Raw genomic sequence first — 18,090 nt, forward strand, 5'->3', positions numbered from 1 at the left:
AAGTTAAAGGAGTCAACTCACTGAAAGTAACAGGTGAAAAGAGCTCCACCTGCATCATCACCACAAAGAAGAACCCAGCTGGACAGCGTTCAGTGGACTTTTAAGGATTGGGCCAAGTGCTTTGTGGGTCTTGTAGTCCCAACTTCTCAGGTAGCAACTCGGAGATTCTGGAACCTTGGATTGGTGTTTTGGACACTCAAAGACCCAAAAGAAGAAGAAGGGCTGCCCTGCTTAACCCTTGGACTGCACAAGAGTGGACTGCACCTTCTGCACTCAAAAGGCTTCACAACAAAAGGACTTTGCTGGTCTTAAAGGATAAGGAGTGGACTCCCTGATCAGCAACAGGTAGAAAAGTGCTGGAAGGGCTATCTGCAACACTAACAATGAGGACACCTCCAGCTGACAAGCTTCATCTGGATTATACTTGGATTGACCAAGTGCATTATGGGAGTTGTATTCCCAGACTCCAAGAGCCAAACCAGAGATTCTGAACCCTTGATGCTGAAGCCTCAGCACACGTGATAAATATAAGTGCTTTAGTTCAATTCACACATGAAATATGAGTACATAAAAGAATTTCTCTCTTTGAAACACAGAGTGCAGTTTTCTTCTTGTCTTCTTTATTAAGACGAGTCCAGGTGAAGTGTCGCGATTACAGCCAACACGTGTTTCGTCGCATCGGGAGTGTGATCCCGCGACTTCCTCAAGGCTGTGCAAATAAACAGAAAAATGCCAGCTCATACCATGAAAGTAGATACAGTAACTGCAATCCACAGTAGTCAACATTAAGTTTGGCATTGTGATCCCAAACACAGTGAGTAATTGTGTGAGGGAAGGTTGAGTTTCCTAAAGGAAGATAGGAACCCATAAGGGGAATGATGAGCAAAAAGTCTTCGAAGCAAACCAAACACATGGAGAGAGAAAGGCCCGATTGTGAAACTACGTGATTGCTAAGTGAACTGCTGGTTGTGCGAATTACTGATAACATTATCGCCGTCGTGGGAGGTAAGTGCCATGTCATCGTTAAAACAAAACGTGACTGAATAAATAACACCCAAAATACCGAGGTGAATTGTTTACCTCTCTTGGTATTCTTGAAATCTCTGTTTACACCAGGGAAATACAATAAAATGAAAAACATTAAATGATGATCCAGTCGTCATTTCAGTGAGCAATTTCCGAGCTAAAAAGTCGCTAAACCTACTTTAATTGTGGTTGTAATTCCGGCCCACAAGGGGTTCTAGGTTCAACAGTAGAAACGAGGGATTCCACAGAATCAACAGGGAGGCGTTCGTGTGCAAACACTTCACTATGGGGATGAAAAATACATACGTCACGGTCCAGACGATCTATAGCGTAATCTTGTTATTCCAAACAACGCTGTCTGTTATAAATGAAAACTTTAATTCTATGCTTGTCGTCCCCTATCTGCTAATTCCAAAAGGTCCCATCGCAAATACGCTGCCAATTATGCAAGCCCAAAGCACAAGCCATGCTCTATTTGTCTATAGGATCATAAGATCCTAGGTGATTCCAATTGGCATCCTGAATATCACTCATACCCTGTTGCAGTGTCACGAGATAAGTCCCTGACTCCGTTTAACAAACAATCGTAATAACCCATATGGGGCATATACGAAAATCACCTTGTGGAAACAGAGTGCCGTTCCAACATGCAACCAACCTCGAATCAGGTTAAACGCATTCTCCTTACCTGACTTATTCTTCCCAAATATCGTGCCCTCGTTCTCACATGTATCCTCTAAGCGTACGAGCCGGGTCCGCCGAGTATGGCAGCCCGTCCTCCGTGTGTTTATGTCACGTGACAAAAAGTCAAACCGGGAATATATCCGGGTTCGCGCGTCAGCACGTTCATCAATAAGATTAACATAGTGAAAAGACACTGCGTGATGATACAGCCTCCCAACCCACGAGTGGGGACCCGTGCTTGTCACTATTGGTCCCTACATTTGTAGTTATAGTCCGATAAGACTTCGGTCCCAATATTATAAGTGATTGACATAAAGAGTAATACGCGGATTCAATCACTATACGTATCTCGATCCAATGAGGTGTTGGAAATCGTTCTGATTCCGTTGGATCTCAAATATCACCGTTCTGGTGTTCCTCAGTCAAAATCACCATTTACGATCAATGAGGCCTGTTTTGGCCTGAAAGGAGTGCAAAATCGATTGTGATTAGTTTTCAAATCAATTATGGACGTGATGTGTGCATGAGTCGGCTATATGTGTGCCGGTAGATATGATTTCTTAAGGTGAGTGCCCCTAGTCTCTCCACAAGTAAGGTCAACAAATGGTTCGGTCAATGTGAGATCTCAGAATAAAATATTCAAATAGGTACAGAATTCATGCACATGTACAATAAAAAGCAAAGGGTATCAACACATCCCTGTGTTCGGAAGTACGCATACAAAGTGAACATAAACATTTAGAGTCCTGGTTACGAAATTATTAGTCTAACCTTAGCGTGACATTGTTAGCATTGAATTGTTCTGTGAATATGAACAGTACATCATTGATTGCAGCATAGTATATACTAAAACATTCAAGAGTAGGGTAGACAGAACTGTAACCTTGTGTGCCACATTTATTTCTCTCTTCTAAGACTAAAAGGCACAGTACGACATTGGTAGTATACTCATATATCATTTTTAAGCTATTTCGTATTAGTTACCAGTCAAGTCTATCTGCCCAGGAAGTAATGGAACTCATGGTCAATATTCAAGCCGCATTCAGTACTCCTCATTTTTAGAATCCAGAGTGCCTCTTTGCGTCTCAGTGTCAGTTCCCGATTCCCACCCCGGGGGTGTCTGGGTATATAGTCGATGCCATAGTACTCGAAGCGTTTCATTGTCGTTTGTTTGGGGCAGATAGACATATGAGCAGCTATAGGGTATCTCATATCCCCATTCTTAACTGCTCTCATGTGTTCTCCAATCCTGTCGCGTAAAGGTCTAATGGTACTGCCAATGTATTTTTGCCCACATTTGCACTCTATAACGTAAATCACAAATTTGGTGAGGCAAGTGATGTTGGTCCTGATTTTGTAAATTCTGCCACCAGGGCCTCCAAATTCAGTGATTCTATTATGTGCCCATTTGCAAGCCGTGCATTTGCCACAACCGGAAAAACCACAAGAGTACGTGGTCAACCAATTGTCTGTGTTCTTGGGTATAGGATAACTAGGACTCAAAATATTTCTAAGTGAGATCCCCCTTTTAAAAGTAATGTCTGGTTTGTTGCTGATGTAATCGTTAAGTGATCTGTCAGCCTTAAGTAGATGCCAATGCTTAGTAAGGCTACGTCTCAAGATCCCAGACCAGTCATTATAGTTGGTGACCAGTCTTACCTTATTATCCTGTTTGTTTGATGTCGTTTTGTCTTTCAGAGTGTCTACCCTAGTGACTGAGTCAATTCTCCGCTCTGCCCTTCTCAGGACCTCCTGAGTGTACCCACGATTTTTAAATCTCTTGAGGGTACTCCTTTTATGTGTTTCAAAATCCGTGTCGGTGCTACAGTTTCGTCTCACCCTGACAAGTTCTCCAAATGGGATTGACCGGATTTGGTGTGGTGGATGTGAGCTGGATGCATGGAGTACCGAATTACATGATGTTGCTTTCCTGAATAATCTACTCTGTAAGCATCCGTCCTCCACATAAAATTCCACATCTAGGATGGAAATTCTGTTTGTACTCTGTTCAGAGGTGAAGCGGATATTTTGGTCATTGGCATTAAGATGTTCTATGAATCCGATGAGTCGTGTTTGGGACCCCGTCCAAATCATAAAACAATCATCAATATACCTTCCCCAGTATAATATTGAGTCATTCCAGTTTGTGCCCAGTGGGCCCCAGATCATCATCGCTTCGAACCATCCCATGAAGAGATTGGCATACGAAGGAGAAAATCTGGAGCCCATTGCAACACCCTGCTTCTGTCTGTACCAGTCACCTTGAAATAGGAATACATTATTGTCTAGTAGCAATGTCACCATTTCCATCAGCATTTCAGTATGCTCCCAAGTAGTAGCTGATCTGTTATATAGCATTCTTCTTACCGCCATCATCCCTGCCTCTCTCTTAATGCTGGTATACAGCGCTGTGACATCCAAAGTTACCATGATCATCCCATCTTCCCAGGTAAAATCAGCTAAAGTGCTTAGAATGTGTTTTGTGTCCCTGATATAAGAGGGGAGGTTAACCACCATGGGTTTCAGAAATGTGTCAATATATTCTGAGATTTTGTCTGTCGGGCCCCCAATACCCGATATAATAGGTCTGCCAGGGGGAAAAGGACAAGTCTTGTGGATTTTGGGTAAAGTGTATAGGCAAGGGAACCTCGGTCTATCCACTTTCAGAAATGTCAGTTCGTCATCATCAATTAAACCTAGCCCATGCCAACGTCTGAGTTGCGTGTTTATGTGATCTGTAAGAACCCAAATTGGATTAATACTAAGTGGCTCATAGCATTCAGGATCTGCGAGTTGTGATCTGATCTCTTGATTGTAGTCCAGGCTACGCATAACCACCATGTTGCCCCCCTTGTCAGCCTCCCGAATAGTTAGGTCACAATTGTTGCTCAAGTCTTTCAACGCTTTACGTTCCTCTCGCGTTAAGTTGTCCTGTGTTGAGTGAGTGACTGTTTTACTGTCTTCATGTTTATCTAAGTCTGCTAATACTAGTTTATGGAATATGTCAACATTGTTGCCAGCGGTCAGTGTGGGAGTCCATTTAGACTTCTCTCTGAGGTTGCTAGAGATGTTACAGTCTGTGGTGATGTTTAGATCTCTCAAAATAGCATCTGTAGTTGTGGCTTCGTCTTCGCATTCTGTTAATGACAAGAGGAGTCTGGTGTCTATGACGTCTTGTATCGAGTTTTCACTAAGTGTAGACATGCCCAAATGTTTGTTCACACGTTTATTAACAATATTAGTTGATTCAAAATGCTTCTTAAGTTTAATACGTCTGACAAATTTGAACAGATCTATTTTTACATCACAAATATCACCCGTAACTTTAGGACAAAAATTCATTCCTCTGGTTAGTACTGATATAGCATCTTGAGACAGTTGTGTGTCACTTAAGTTGATGATATTTACGTTATCTATCTCCTCTGGTTCCAGGACCTGGTCCTGACCCCTGGCGTGTCCTCCTTTCTTTCCTCCTCTCTTCCCCCTCCTGGTTTTTCTCCTTGAGGTGCCCGTCTGTACTCCTTGTTCCCCCTCTTGACTCTTGCTACCTCCGCTAAAAAATTACTACCAGTATTGCTGGCATTGCCCAATTCCTCTGCCTCACTGCCACTTGTATGTGTCGTGTTGAGGGAGGTAGAGCTGGATCCCAGTGAGCCACCCTCAGTCCTGGTCTGTTGTGTATCCCTGGGTATAAGGTGATCATATTTCTTGGCGAAGGTAAAAATACGTCCCTCGCAGTAGTCACGCTCATCTCTTCTTAACTTACGTGCCTTAAGTATCTTTATATCTGCTACGTGGCGTTCTATAATGTCATTAAGGATAGCGTAATTCTTAAAAGTTCCCTCTGGTATATTCAGCTCCTTAATTTCGGACTCCAACGTGTCTATGTCTCTCTGCAGTTGTGTGACTTTCCTCTCACAGTTCTCTATCAATATGTTCATCAATTTGTTAGAGTTGTTACACAGTTCCTTTTCCCATTCATTCATTAAGTCTACTTCCAAATCCTCATAGGTAGGCAGGATTTGTGACCTCAGACCCCTAGGAATCCTTTTGAGTTTTATATACTGTTTTAAGGTGGCGGCATCCTACCACCGTGAGAGTTCATTTTTCTTTAATTTCTCTAGCCTAACGAATTTCTCTCTTAGGCCTTCCTTCTTAGTAGTGGAACCACCCTGCGACAGTGTGCTCAGGGGTGTGTTGCTAGCAATGTTGTTGAACAAATCCTCGGCTTCTTTGTCCCTGTTCGGTCTGTCTCCCATATTATTAGGCATGGTGTTCTCAGTGCAGCCACCTATTGAGAATGCTAATTTTAATGGTCTGTGGTATGTGTCATAGGTATATGGCGCTACAGAGAAAGTGCACAAGTGTTACCGGTCCCCTAATACGACGGTGCTGAAAGGCGTAGAGACACCACACACTCTACAAATGTAAGCCGGAGCTTAACGTTACTTAATGCTGAAGCCTCAGCACACGTGGTAAATATAAGTGCTTTAGTTCAATTCACACATGAAATATGAGTACATAAAAGAATTTCTCTCTTTGAAACACAGAGTGCAGTTTTCTTCTTGTCTTCTTTATTAAGACGAGTCCAGGTGAAGTGTCGAGATTACAGCCAACACGTGTTTCGTCGCATCGGGAGTGTGATCCCGCGACTTCCTCAAGGCTGTGCAAATAAACAGAAAAATGCCAGCTCATACCATGAAAGTACATACAGTAACTGCAATCCACAGTAGTCAACATTAAGTTTGGCATCGTGATCCCAAACACAGTGAGTAATTGTGTGAGGGAAGGTTGAGTTTCCTAAAGGAAGATAGGAACCCATAAGGGGAATGATGAGCAAAAAGTCTTCGAAGCAAACCAAACACATGGAGAGAGAAAGGCCCGATTGTGAAACTACGTGATTGCTAAGTGAACTGCTGGCTGTGCGAATTACTGATAACATTATCGCCGTCGTGGGAGGTAAGTGCCATGTCATCGTTAAAACAAAACGTGACTGAATAAATAACACCCAAAATACCGAGGTGAATTGTTTACCTCTCTTGGTATTCTTGAAATCTCTGTTTACACCAGGGAAATACAATAAAATGAAAAACATTAAATGATGATCCAGTCGTCATTTCAGTGAGCAATTTCCGAGCTAAAAAGTCGCTAAACCTACTTTAATTGTGGTTGTAATTCCGGCCCACAAGGGGTTCTAGGTTCAATAGTAGAAACGAGGGATTCCACAGAATCAACAGGGAGGCGTTCGTGTGCAAACACTTCACTATGGGGATGAAAAATACATACGTCACGGTCCAGACGATCTATAGCGTAATCTTGTTATTCCAAACAACGCTGTCTGTTATAAATGAAAACTTTAATTCTATGCTTGTCGTCCCGTATCTGCTAATTCCAAAAGGTCCCATCGCAAATACGCTGCCAATTATGCAAGCCCAAAGCACAAGCCATGCTCTATTTGTCTATAGGATCATAAGATCCTAGGTGATTCCAATTGGCATCCTGAATATCACTCATACCCTGTTGCAGTGTCACGAGATAAGTCCCTGACTCCGTTTAACAAACAATCGTAATAACCCATATGGGGCATATACGAAAATCACCTTGTGGAAACAGAGTGCCGTTCCAACATGCAACCAACCTCGAATCAGGTTAAACGCATTCTCCTTACCTGACTTATTCTTCCCAAATATCGTGCCCTCGTTCTCACATGTATCCTCTAAGCGTACGAGCCGGGTCCGCCGAGTATGGCAGCCCGTCCTCCGTGTGTTTATGTCACGTGACAAAAAGTCAAACCGGGAATATATCCAGGTTCGCGCGTCAGCACGTTCGTCAATAAGATTAACATAGTGAAAAGACTCTGCGTGATGATACAGCCTCCCAACCCACGAGTGGGGACCCGTGCTTGTCACTATTGGTCCCTACATTTGTATTTATAGTCCGATAAGACTTCGGTCCCAATATTATAAGTGATTGACATAAAGAGTAATACGCGGATTCAATCACTATACGTATCTCGATCCAATGAGGTGTTTGAAATCGTTCTGATTCCGTTGGATCTCAAATATCACCGTTCTGGTGTTCCTCAGTCAAAATCACCATTTACGATCAATGAGGCCTGTTTTGGCCTGAAAGGAGTGCAAAATCGATTGTGATTAGTTTTCAAATCAATTATGGACGTGATGTGTGCATGAGTCGGCTATATTTGTGCCGGTAGATATGATTTCTTAAGGTGAGTGCCCCTAGTCTCTCCACAAGTAAGGTCAACAAATGGTTCGGTCAATGTGAGATCTCAGAATAAAATATTCAAATAGGTACAGAATTCATGCACATGTACAATAAAAAGCAAAGGGTATCAACACATCCCTGTGTTCGGAAGTACACATACAAAGTGAACATAAACATTTAGAGTCCTGGTTACGAAATTATTAGTCTAACCTTAGCGTGACATTGTTAGCATTGAATTGTTCTGTGAATATGAACAGTACATCATTGATTGCAGCGTATTATATACTAAAACATTCAAGAGTAGGGTAGACAGAACTGTAACCTTGTGTGCCACATTTATTTCTCTCTTCTAAGACTAAAAGGCACAGTACGACATTGGTAGTATACTCATATATCATTTTTAAGCTATTTCGTATTAGTTACCAGTCAAGTCTATCTGCCCAGGAAGTAATGGAGCTCATGGTCAATATTCAAGCCGCATTCAGTACTCCTCATTTTTAGAATCCAGAGTGCCTCTTTGCGACTCAGTGTCAGTTCCCGATTCCCACCCCGGGGGTGTCTGGGTATATAGTCGATGCCATAGTACTCGAAGCGTTTCATTGTCGTTTGTTTGGGGCAGATAGACATATGAGCAGCTATAGGGTATCTCATATCCCCATTCTTAACTGCTCTCATGTGTTCTCCAATCCTGTCGCGTAAAGGTCTAATGGTACTGCCAATGTATTTTTGCCCACATTTGCACTCTATAACGTAAATCACAAATTTGGTGAGGCAAGTGATGTTGGTCCTGATTTTGTAAATTCTGCCACCAGGGCCTCCAAATTCAGTGATTCTATTATGTGCCCATTTGCAAGCCGTGCATTTGCCACAACCGGAAAAACCACAAGAGTACGTGGTCAACCAATTGTCTGTGTTCTTGGGTATAGGATAACTAGGACTCAAAATATGAGAAAGTGAGATCCCCCTTTTAAAAGTAATGTCTGGTTTGTTGCTGATGTAATCGTTAAGTGATCTGTCAGCCTTAAGTAGATGCCAATGCTTAGTAAGGCTACGTCTCAAGATCCCAGACCAGTCATTATAGTTGGTGACCAGTCTTACCTTATTATCCTGTTTGTTTGATGTCGTTTTGTCTTTCAGAGTGTCTACCCTAGTGACTGAGTCAATTCTCCGCTCTGCCCTTCTCAGGACCTCCTGAGTGTACCCATGATTTTTAAATCTCTTGAGGGTACTCCTTTTATGTGTTTCAAAATCCGTGTCGGTGCTACAGTTTCGTCTCACCCTGACAAGTTCTCCAAATGGGATTGACCGGATTTGGTGTGGTGGATGTGAGCTGGATGCATGGAGTACCGAATTACATGATGTTGCTTTCCTGAATAATCTACTCTGTAAGCATCCGTCCTCAAGGATTCTGAACCCTTGACTGGTGTTGTGGATCACTTTCCTGCATCTAGAAACACTTCTGGAAGTAACTGTAAAAGTGTTACATTGTAGGTGGCCTGAACTCTTGACATTAGTTCAGTCCAGCATGACCTTTTTTTTGTCAAACATATTTTATTCGTTTTTTCCAAAGTACATCATACGACAAAGCTATCAAGTCACCCCTCGCAGGAGGTGTCTGGATTCAATGAGACTGTGAGTGGCTAAGAACACATAACATTCCGTATCAGTCCAACCCCGGAATCACTGGATTGTTAAAAAAAGGGTTACAGTTTCTTACATTGACGGGGTGTGGGTGAGGTCTTTAACTGTGTTTAGTGATAGGCAGTATGTCTGCATGCGTCTCATCTTTCTTTTGCAGTGGAAAACGCATTGAGTCCCTCGTCGGAGGGAGGCACCTGAATAGCTTATATTTGTGCAGGAACAATCCCCAACCGGGGGATAACGGGAACAAAAATGAAAACAACCCCTCCCTCCCTCCCCCTCCCCGACACTGGTGGCGGCAGTGTTCAAACAGCTAGCCTGACTATGGGCGTGTAAGGCAGTTTATAGTTGAATAAGATGAAGGGCTCTAATAGACGAAGGGCATACAGCAGATGGTAGACCTCGTGAGAGGAAGGCAACCAGGGGTCCCCACTTGAATTCGAAGTTCTTAAAATCGTCTCGAAAGACATCTGACATTTGTTCCAGACTGAGTAGTTTCCATGGTCTAGAGTGCCAAAGGGAGATCGCGGGTGCCTCCCTCCTTTTCCAGGCGGCTGCCAGGGTGACTTTCGCTGCAGCATGACCTTTTTTAACTGTTTGAGCATTATTTGCTTCTAAGCACTAGTTTTACTTTAATCTTTACAAATTCATATCTCTGGTTCCCTACATTTGTTTTTTGTCATTTTGGTGTCAATTTTTGTAAAAAATATTTCCTTTTGTTATAAATATAGTGTTGCATTTTTATTGTGTGCTGTTTTTTACTTATTTAAAGTATTGGTGTTTTTAAATACTTTCCAGACCGGTCTCCTAAGTTAAACCTGCCTGCTCGCAGCCAGCTAACAACGGTTGAGCAAGGGAATAATAATTTTTTGAGACCTTGACTGGACCTTATATTGTGATTGGGGCCTCATTGCCAGTGGTAGGTACCTAATGTCATCCTATGGTCTTACACTAGTGAAATTGCTTTTTAGGAGTTTTTCACTACCAGGACATGTATAACTTAAAAGGACATGCCCAATCTTTTAATTACAATGCACCCTGCCCTGTGAGCTACCTAGGAGCTATCGAAGGGGGGACTTGTAGGAAATAAAAGGAGAGTTTAAGGCATAGCACAGGGGTTACAGCTGCATACAGACTGCAATGATAGGCCCGGGACATGTTTTAAAGGGCTAGTTATTTTGGTGGCACAAAAAGGGTGGAAGGCCTACTAGTAGCATTCAATTTACAGGCCCTAGGAATAAGTGAATTAAATATACAAAATGTTGCTCAGATATGAATTTACCTTAAATAAATGAAGAGACATTTGGCAAAACAGGAACTAGTTGGTTTAATTAAACACAGCGGCGGGGAGATTATCGACAGAGTTGTCTCTAGCTGTACAGAGTTTTGGCCAACAATAAATACATCTTGTCTGGTACAATAAACCAATTCTGCATTCTTGGAAGCGCATCTTCATCATGGTCTATCAATGAAATGGCTGATCGCCAATCCCAGTTTATCCCTGTTCTAATAACCTCTGTTCTCTAAAAATTCAAGCACCAATTCCGGCATAGTACTCCATTCCAAGGATGGATACGAAGTATTGGCGATCAGCCATTTCATTGAGAGACTAGTGATCACACTCATACGCTGTTGATTGTTTACAAACAACATAGGATCTATGGCAGTGTGAAAGATATGCCTCTGACGAAGGGGCCACCTTCCTGGAATGCATTGGGCTCAACTTAACCTTCTGTTGATACTTGCATTGAATTTGTTTATAGAAATTGTACATGTATTGTTTGAAAATCGATTCTTTTCATGTTAAATCAATAATGAATAATTGATTGGTATACTTTATACACACACATATATTTAAATAAAAACATGAGTAAATAATGAAGAATAAATTCCCTCATGAGAAAAACACATAAACTGCAGTCAAGCCTATTGATTATAATTACAGACGTATTGTCTAAAAGAGCAGTGCACACTCTAGCCCAAGTTATCTTGTGAATTTGGCTCCCATTTTCCAGTGTGTATGTGTCCAGATGTCTGGTGAGCACATGATCACTACATGTGATGTGCATGTTGTGTCCTGAATGGCTGAGTGTTCCTATCTACATGTGGCATCTACCTGTGTGGTATTTTTGGGGAATGCGCACGTCTTGTGAAACGTGCTTCATTTGGGCAACTGTCTATCTGTGAGATCCATCAGGGTTTTCCCTTGGTGTGCGTTTGTCTTTGGACTAAGAGACCGTTCCTGTGGCCTGTCACTCGATAGACGTGGGTTGGGGTCACAGGGCCTGTCTGACCATGTATCTCTGACTTGGGGTTGATGGGGAGGTCACTTTGGGTGAATCCAACAGCAATGATACGAGTTTGATAGAACTTCTACAAATAATGTCGCGGTCACTGATATCATTTTTACCGACATCCTCAGCATTGTGTGTACAGTTGTCCTAGGGTATATTGAGAGTGTCTTTACTGATATCGACATTGTTATGCGTGCCTAGATCATGGCGTACATTGACATTGTTTCTACTGGTATTTACACTGTTATGCATACATAGTTTATGGCATACAATGACAGTGCATTTATTTGTATTGACATGATTATGCAGGTCTAGTTTATGGCACACGTTCACATTGCATTTATTGGTATTGCCGTTGTTGGGCCTGCATATATCATGGTATACATTGACATAGTATTCACCCATACTAAGATTGCCAACCAGGTGTAAACCAATTTTACTATGTGTTAGGGGGTGAGCAGAAGCACAGTAGCACTGGTTAGAGGTGGTAAAATGCACAATGTCCTAAAGCTAACAAAAACAAATTCAGCAAAATAGGAGGATGTTTAGAAAGTTGCCATTTTTCTGCCTGTAGCCTTTTTGTGCCTGCACCCTGTCTTGGGTCACAAGACTGGATGTAACTGATAGACTCTGTGAATTCCTCCCAGACAGTCACACAATTAGGTGTGCCTGAACGTGCTTGGGAGCATAGCTGAGCCCAACCCTACTTGCACCTGAATAGGAACTCTTCTGCCTTCACAAAAAGGATCTATCCCCTCCACATTGTCGTTACAGCCATCTTTGAGCCAGTAAATTCCAAATACTTCAAAGCCACTGTCTAAAAGCTTCCCCTCCCCCCCTTCCAGGAGAAGGGGCCCCTGTGTGTAAAAATAGGACCTCCGACACCAACTATTCAGTTCACTCCTAGATCTTTGGAAGAAGTCTCTAAGGGCCGCCTGCTGTGCACTCTGCAAGACTGCTTTGCTGAACTTGGAAGGACAGCTTTGCTGCCTGGAACCAGCCTTGAACTCTCAGAGGGCAGCCCTGCATCTTCACCTGACCCCAGGCCTATCAGAGTGACTCCAAGGGCTAGTCTGCTGGCCTCCTGTTCAGAGTCACAGGGACACAAAAGATTCCCACCATCTTGAACCTTCACCTAGACCCAGCCTGAGTGAGTCCTTAAACCCCATGCGGTGTCCCACTGGTCCTGGATCCTTGGTTCTGGTGCTAAAGTTACACAGATGGCCAAATCCAAAATCTGAGGACTTAAAAAATAGTTGGCTATAAACTGCTCTGACAACCAGGAGGAGACTGGGACCAACCTGCTCGCCTCTCCTCCCAAGGTTCATCGCTGGTTGGATTGAGTTTGCTGCTTCTCTAAGATTGGGAGAAGCAACACTGTATCATAAAGGGTAAACATTGGAGGCTTAGGATGACAAGGAGAACAAAGGTTTCCCAGACATGCTAAAAACTAAACCAGTGACCGGCAAACTTCTGGGCTGGGACAAACCTTTGACGTGAAGCACATACGGCCAAACTCCATTTTTAGAAGGATGAGACGCTATTTTAGAGAATCCTCAACATGTCTGCCTTTGACACAGATGTTGTCTGTCATTATCTTTCCAAGACCCTGTAAAAGTGTCAAGTGTCTCAGACAACGGGATTGATAAAAACACCTGATGCGACATCAGTCTGGGCCATGTGCCTTGTTATCTCTATCTCAAGCCCATACAAGAAACATTCCATTAACAGTGTAGTCTGAACTGATGCGTTTGTACCTTTTTTGTATATAAGAATGCATCTAAGTCTAGAATCGTGATGCACATACTTTATGTCAGACATTCCTGAGGCAATGTCAGAAATTCCCGTCTCAGATAATATACATTATATATGGTCTGCCTATTTACCACTTGGGAGGAGCAGTCCTTCGTCCCAGAATAATGCACAAGATATTACCTAAGAAGATCTTGACTGCCAGATTGCTGTGCTGCTGCTGCATCTTTTTCTATGCTGAAAGCTGATACTGAGCCAGGTCTGAGTAGAGAAAATCTGCTGCTGCTGTGTGTTTTCCATTTCAGGGAACACTCTCTCCAGAAGACTGATAACTACAGTATTCTGCTGTAAACTGATATGCAGTGCACTGATTCCCACTTAGAAACTCTAGGTGCAAGTTACACTACTCCAAGCTTTCCTAGTAAAGGACAAAGAAGAAGGTTTAAGAGTGTTAGATTGATGGCTAACTATGGTAGAAATGTTCATTTTACTCTCATTGTTTGCAGAATGCATTTGTGATGTTTTAATATTGTTCTGTGTGGTTGTTTTAGATGTCCTAAGCAACACGATGAGACTGTTGAAATAAAAGTTTAATCAGTTAAAGTGTATTTTTCTTAGTTTGTGTGTTATATTGTAAAGAACAAAATTACGCTACTCGAATTACCATTGTGCTTCAATTCACTGTTCAGGGAACATTAGTAATCCAAAAGTATAGACGCCACTTCAACTATGTTTTGGGTGGGATTATGCGGGGTGTCAACAACCTTTGCTGGTGCATTGAACTAAGTTCACTTGTGTCACCTGTGGGTGTGATAACAAACCTTATAGAGCTAAGCCAGAATCTTAGTTAACACAACACCTTTTGGGGTGAAAGTGGCTGTCAGTATAAAAGGTTCCTTTCCCATGCAGTCTGTACCTGGCAACGTTTTGGTTCTAATGCTGCAGTCTTAGTTCGCACCTATTCTTCGCTTCTGCACATTTGTTTGGCCTCACTTTAAAGCGAATATTGGAAAAATCTCTTGGTATTTGCAGCATTTGCCAGCAGTTTGTCTCTTTTTGGAGACTGCCAAGCAATATTTCAGTGGTTTAATTTATGACCGTGAAGATCGCTAGACACCTCAGTAATCCAGGTGTGAAGATCTGACTTCACTGGGTTGACAAATTACAATATGTGAGATAGAAGCTACCACTGAACCAGTACCACAGAATGCTGTGTTTTCTGTCTGTCTGTCTGTCTCTATCCTCTGTAATGCCCATGTTTCTTTCTCTAATAGCACATTTATTTTCTATAGGGTCAGAGATTTGTGGAGGTTGGTGGATGTTCATTGGATTTAGGGTTGGCATTTCAGACACCTGACAGTTTTGCAGGCAGCTTTTTTATTTTTGCTCACCAATAAAGCAGAGGGGCATTCATTACAAGGTATGGCTTAGGCTATAGAATCATTGACAGAGGTGAACCCTGCAGTCTGTTGTGTTCAAAAGACATGGCATGTTGAAAAAAATAATATGGATTATACTATATTATAGACATTCCACCGCAGTCAGTAACGAAAGGTCATGCAAAAGATGGTCTTGCAATATTATTGTCAATGGATTTTCTATGGGATATTGAGATACTTTCACTTCCCTCTCAAAATATGCGAAATTCCGTTCTTTTGTTTAATACATATGTGTCTACCGGTCATCAGTATAACTCTATCTTATTTGAGATATTTGAATAGATTGAAATTACACTTTAGCACAGTAATAAAGCCAGATTGCTATCAATGAGAGACTTTAATGCTAACATTTCCGATGTTTTGTTAACAGAGTGCTCTAATAGGACACTGGAAGATGCATGGAAAATACCTGAATCTTTAGTTCCCAGCTCACAGAAAGCAGACCGAAGAGGCAGAATGCTTCTGGAATCTCTGAGTGCAATTAATGGGGTAATAATAAATGGAAGGGTGGTCCCGGACACATCAGCTGCACCGATAAGGAAAGGTATTGCAGGACCGTCGATAATTGATCATATATCTTCCTATAATTATATAGCTTATTTGTGGAGGTCCATGCTAACTTCTGTCAAGATAGGGACACTGCAGCTCTATTTGTGATACTCGATTTACAGGTTCAACAAATAGTTGGCAACTGGAAATGGGAACCACTAAAGTACAGGTTGAACCAACAAATGGCAGGTTGGTAAACAAAGCTGGTTGAACAAGGGAATGATATGGAATTCATAAAGCAAATGAAGAGTTAAACCCAATAACAGTATTTGAGGATATTATTCAGAAAGTAACAAATGAGATATCCACTATAATAGGCCAAACAGCAAAAAAGAAAACAGAAAAAACAATCTTCAAGAAAACAAATTTCAGTGGACAGAAACAAGCTCCCCCGAGTCTAATACATCGATTTCTCAGTCATTAGGAAAAAAGAAATCTTAGCATTACGAAAAAAAAGAAAGATCATTTGCACAAAACAGAAGGGGGAGGTACTCAACAGAACTGGAAGTGGATTGTCCCTCAACAGGCAGCAAAAAATAAAAATTCAAGGCAATTCTTGAGTCTCACCGCAATTCACAGTGGCTAAAAACGATCTTTACCAACTATCCCTATCCCTGGGTCAGAATGGATCAAATATATGTCTATGTTATATTCTGAGACTTCATCTTCTGAATCCAACAAATGTTTACAAAGTTTTTTTTTTAAAAAACAGGGTTTGTAATAACCTCAACAAGAAAACAAATGGTGGCACATACAAAAAGCGCAAGACCTTCTGCAGCAACGGGCCCAGACAAAATCCCCATAAAAGCTTTGGAAAAGGATCCAGAACGATGGGGCAAATTTCTACCTCCTCTTTTCAATCATTGTTACCAGACGGGTCAAATCCCCTCCTCTTGGGAAAGGGAGTATTTTTATATTACTTCATATAAAAGGTTTGCAAACATCTGCAGCTAATACTGCCAGATTGTTCTCCTGGATGCATTTGGAACGATGGTTGCAGCCAGCATACTAGAACAACTTCAAGATTGGGCATCTACCACAGGAAGGTATCCCAAGAGAACAGTCAGGTTTCAGATCTAACCACCCAGTGATGGATAACATTATGATGGTCCAGACTTTAACTAATAAATATGTGGTAAAAACATCACAAATCCTGTATACCTCCTTCATTGATTTTTCGACGGCATTCATCACAGTTGGCAGGCCATCTTCTGAAAGGAATTGTGCACATTGGGCATCCCTCTGAATGTACTGAGACTACCTTTTGCACTACATTCCTCTACAAGGTGCATAGTGTTAATGAGAGGAAGTAAGGGTCTAACCCCAAAAATACGAACAAAGAATGGCCTAAAACAAGGCTGCCCGTAGGCCCTATTACTTTTCCATTTATATCTCAGGGCCTCATTTATGAAAAGTGTTGCATCACTACGGCGCTCCATGTCACAAGGATTGCACAGATACGTCAGGAATCCTGAAGTATCGGGTGGCGCAGTAATGACACATTGCTGGAGTGTGTCTGTAAACTGGTGCAACTCCAACTATGTGTCATTACACATGGGGCGAGACCCATGTAAAATCCCCTGCATCACTCCTTATGCCTGCTTGAAGCAGGCGTAAGGATTGTGTTGGAGTCAAGTCATAGGAGTGGCACAGTGAAATCTCATAGTTTCACTGCACCACTTCTACAGGGCTTTTTTTAAGGGAGAACGCCCACCCTTCATACATTATACCTAATGCAGATATAATGAGGCGCAGGGCTTTACAAAGTAATGCATCTGCCTAGATGTGTCACTTTGAAAATAGGGCACAGTTGATTATGCTGGCACAGCATAACTTAAAAGTGACACAACAGCGGTGCAAGGCCTTCATATATAAGGCCCTCTGTGTTTTGCCAGTCCAATTTGCAAATGTACGTAATTTCCCTTCATGTGTTGCATCTTATAATTTATATATATTAATGTATGCAGATGATGTTGTTTTATTTGATCTTACCCCACTATGTGTACTACGTAATTTGGAAGTTCCAAATGAGTATGCAGGAATAAACTACTTAAACATCACAAAAAAGACTAATATGATGGCTTTTAAAGGAAGAAAACACTGCTGTGCATTTAGCTGGTATACAGGTGGAACACTTTTGGAAATGGTAAAATCATATACCTATTTAGGAAAAGTATTTAGCCACAATCTTGATAGTAAATCCCATTACATACATTTAGGAAGTAAGGCCATGATGCTTGCGGCAGTCTTAAATCAATTTTATAAATCTTCGGGAAAGAGACATTTTAAACATTCACTAGCAATATATACCGCAAAAATCCCTCCGACCCTGATATACACTCTTAAATAAACACCTATAAGGCAATAGTCATTTTAGGACCACTATGAAGGGAAGATTCTTTGTAAATTGGCTAATCAGTCCCAGTTCAGGCACTGCAGGTTCATTTGCCTTTGCAATGGCACATAAAATGCACTGGGCT

At 41.8% G+C, this 18,090-nt stretch overlaps 1 protein-coding gene across 4 annotated transcripts in view; it reads right to left on the reverse strand.

The window, feature by feature from the left end:
- LOC146816674 (adhesion G protein-coupled receptor F5-like) overlaps positions 1 to 18,090 on the reverse strand; it is a 788,188-nt gene that overhangs the window by 74,070 nt on the left and 696,028 nt on the right. The window lies entirely within an intron of this gene.

This window comes from Triturus cristatus, chromosome 6 (genome assembly GCF_964204655.1).
Source record: "Triturus cristatus chromosome 6, aTriCri1.1, whole genome shotgun sequence".
Taxonomy (NCBI): domain Eukaryota; kingdom Metazoa; phylum Chordata; class Amphibia; order Caudata; family Salamandridae; genus Triturus; species Triturus cristatus.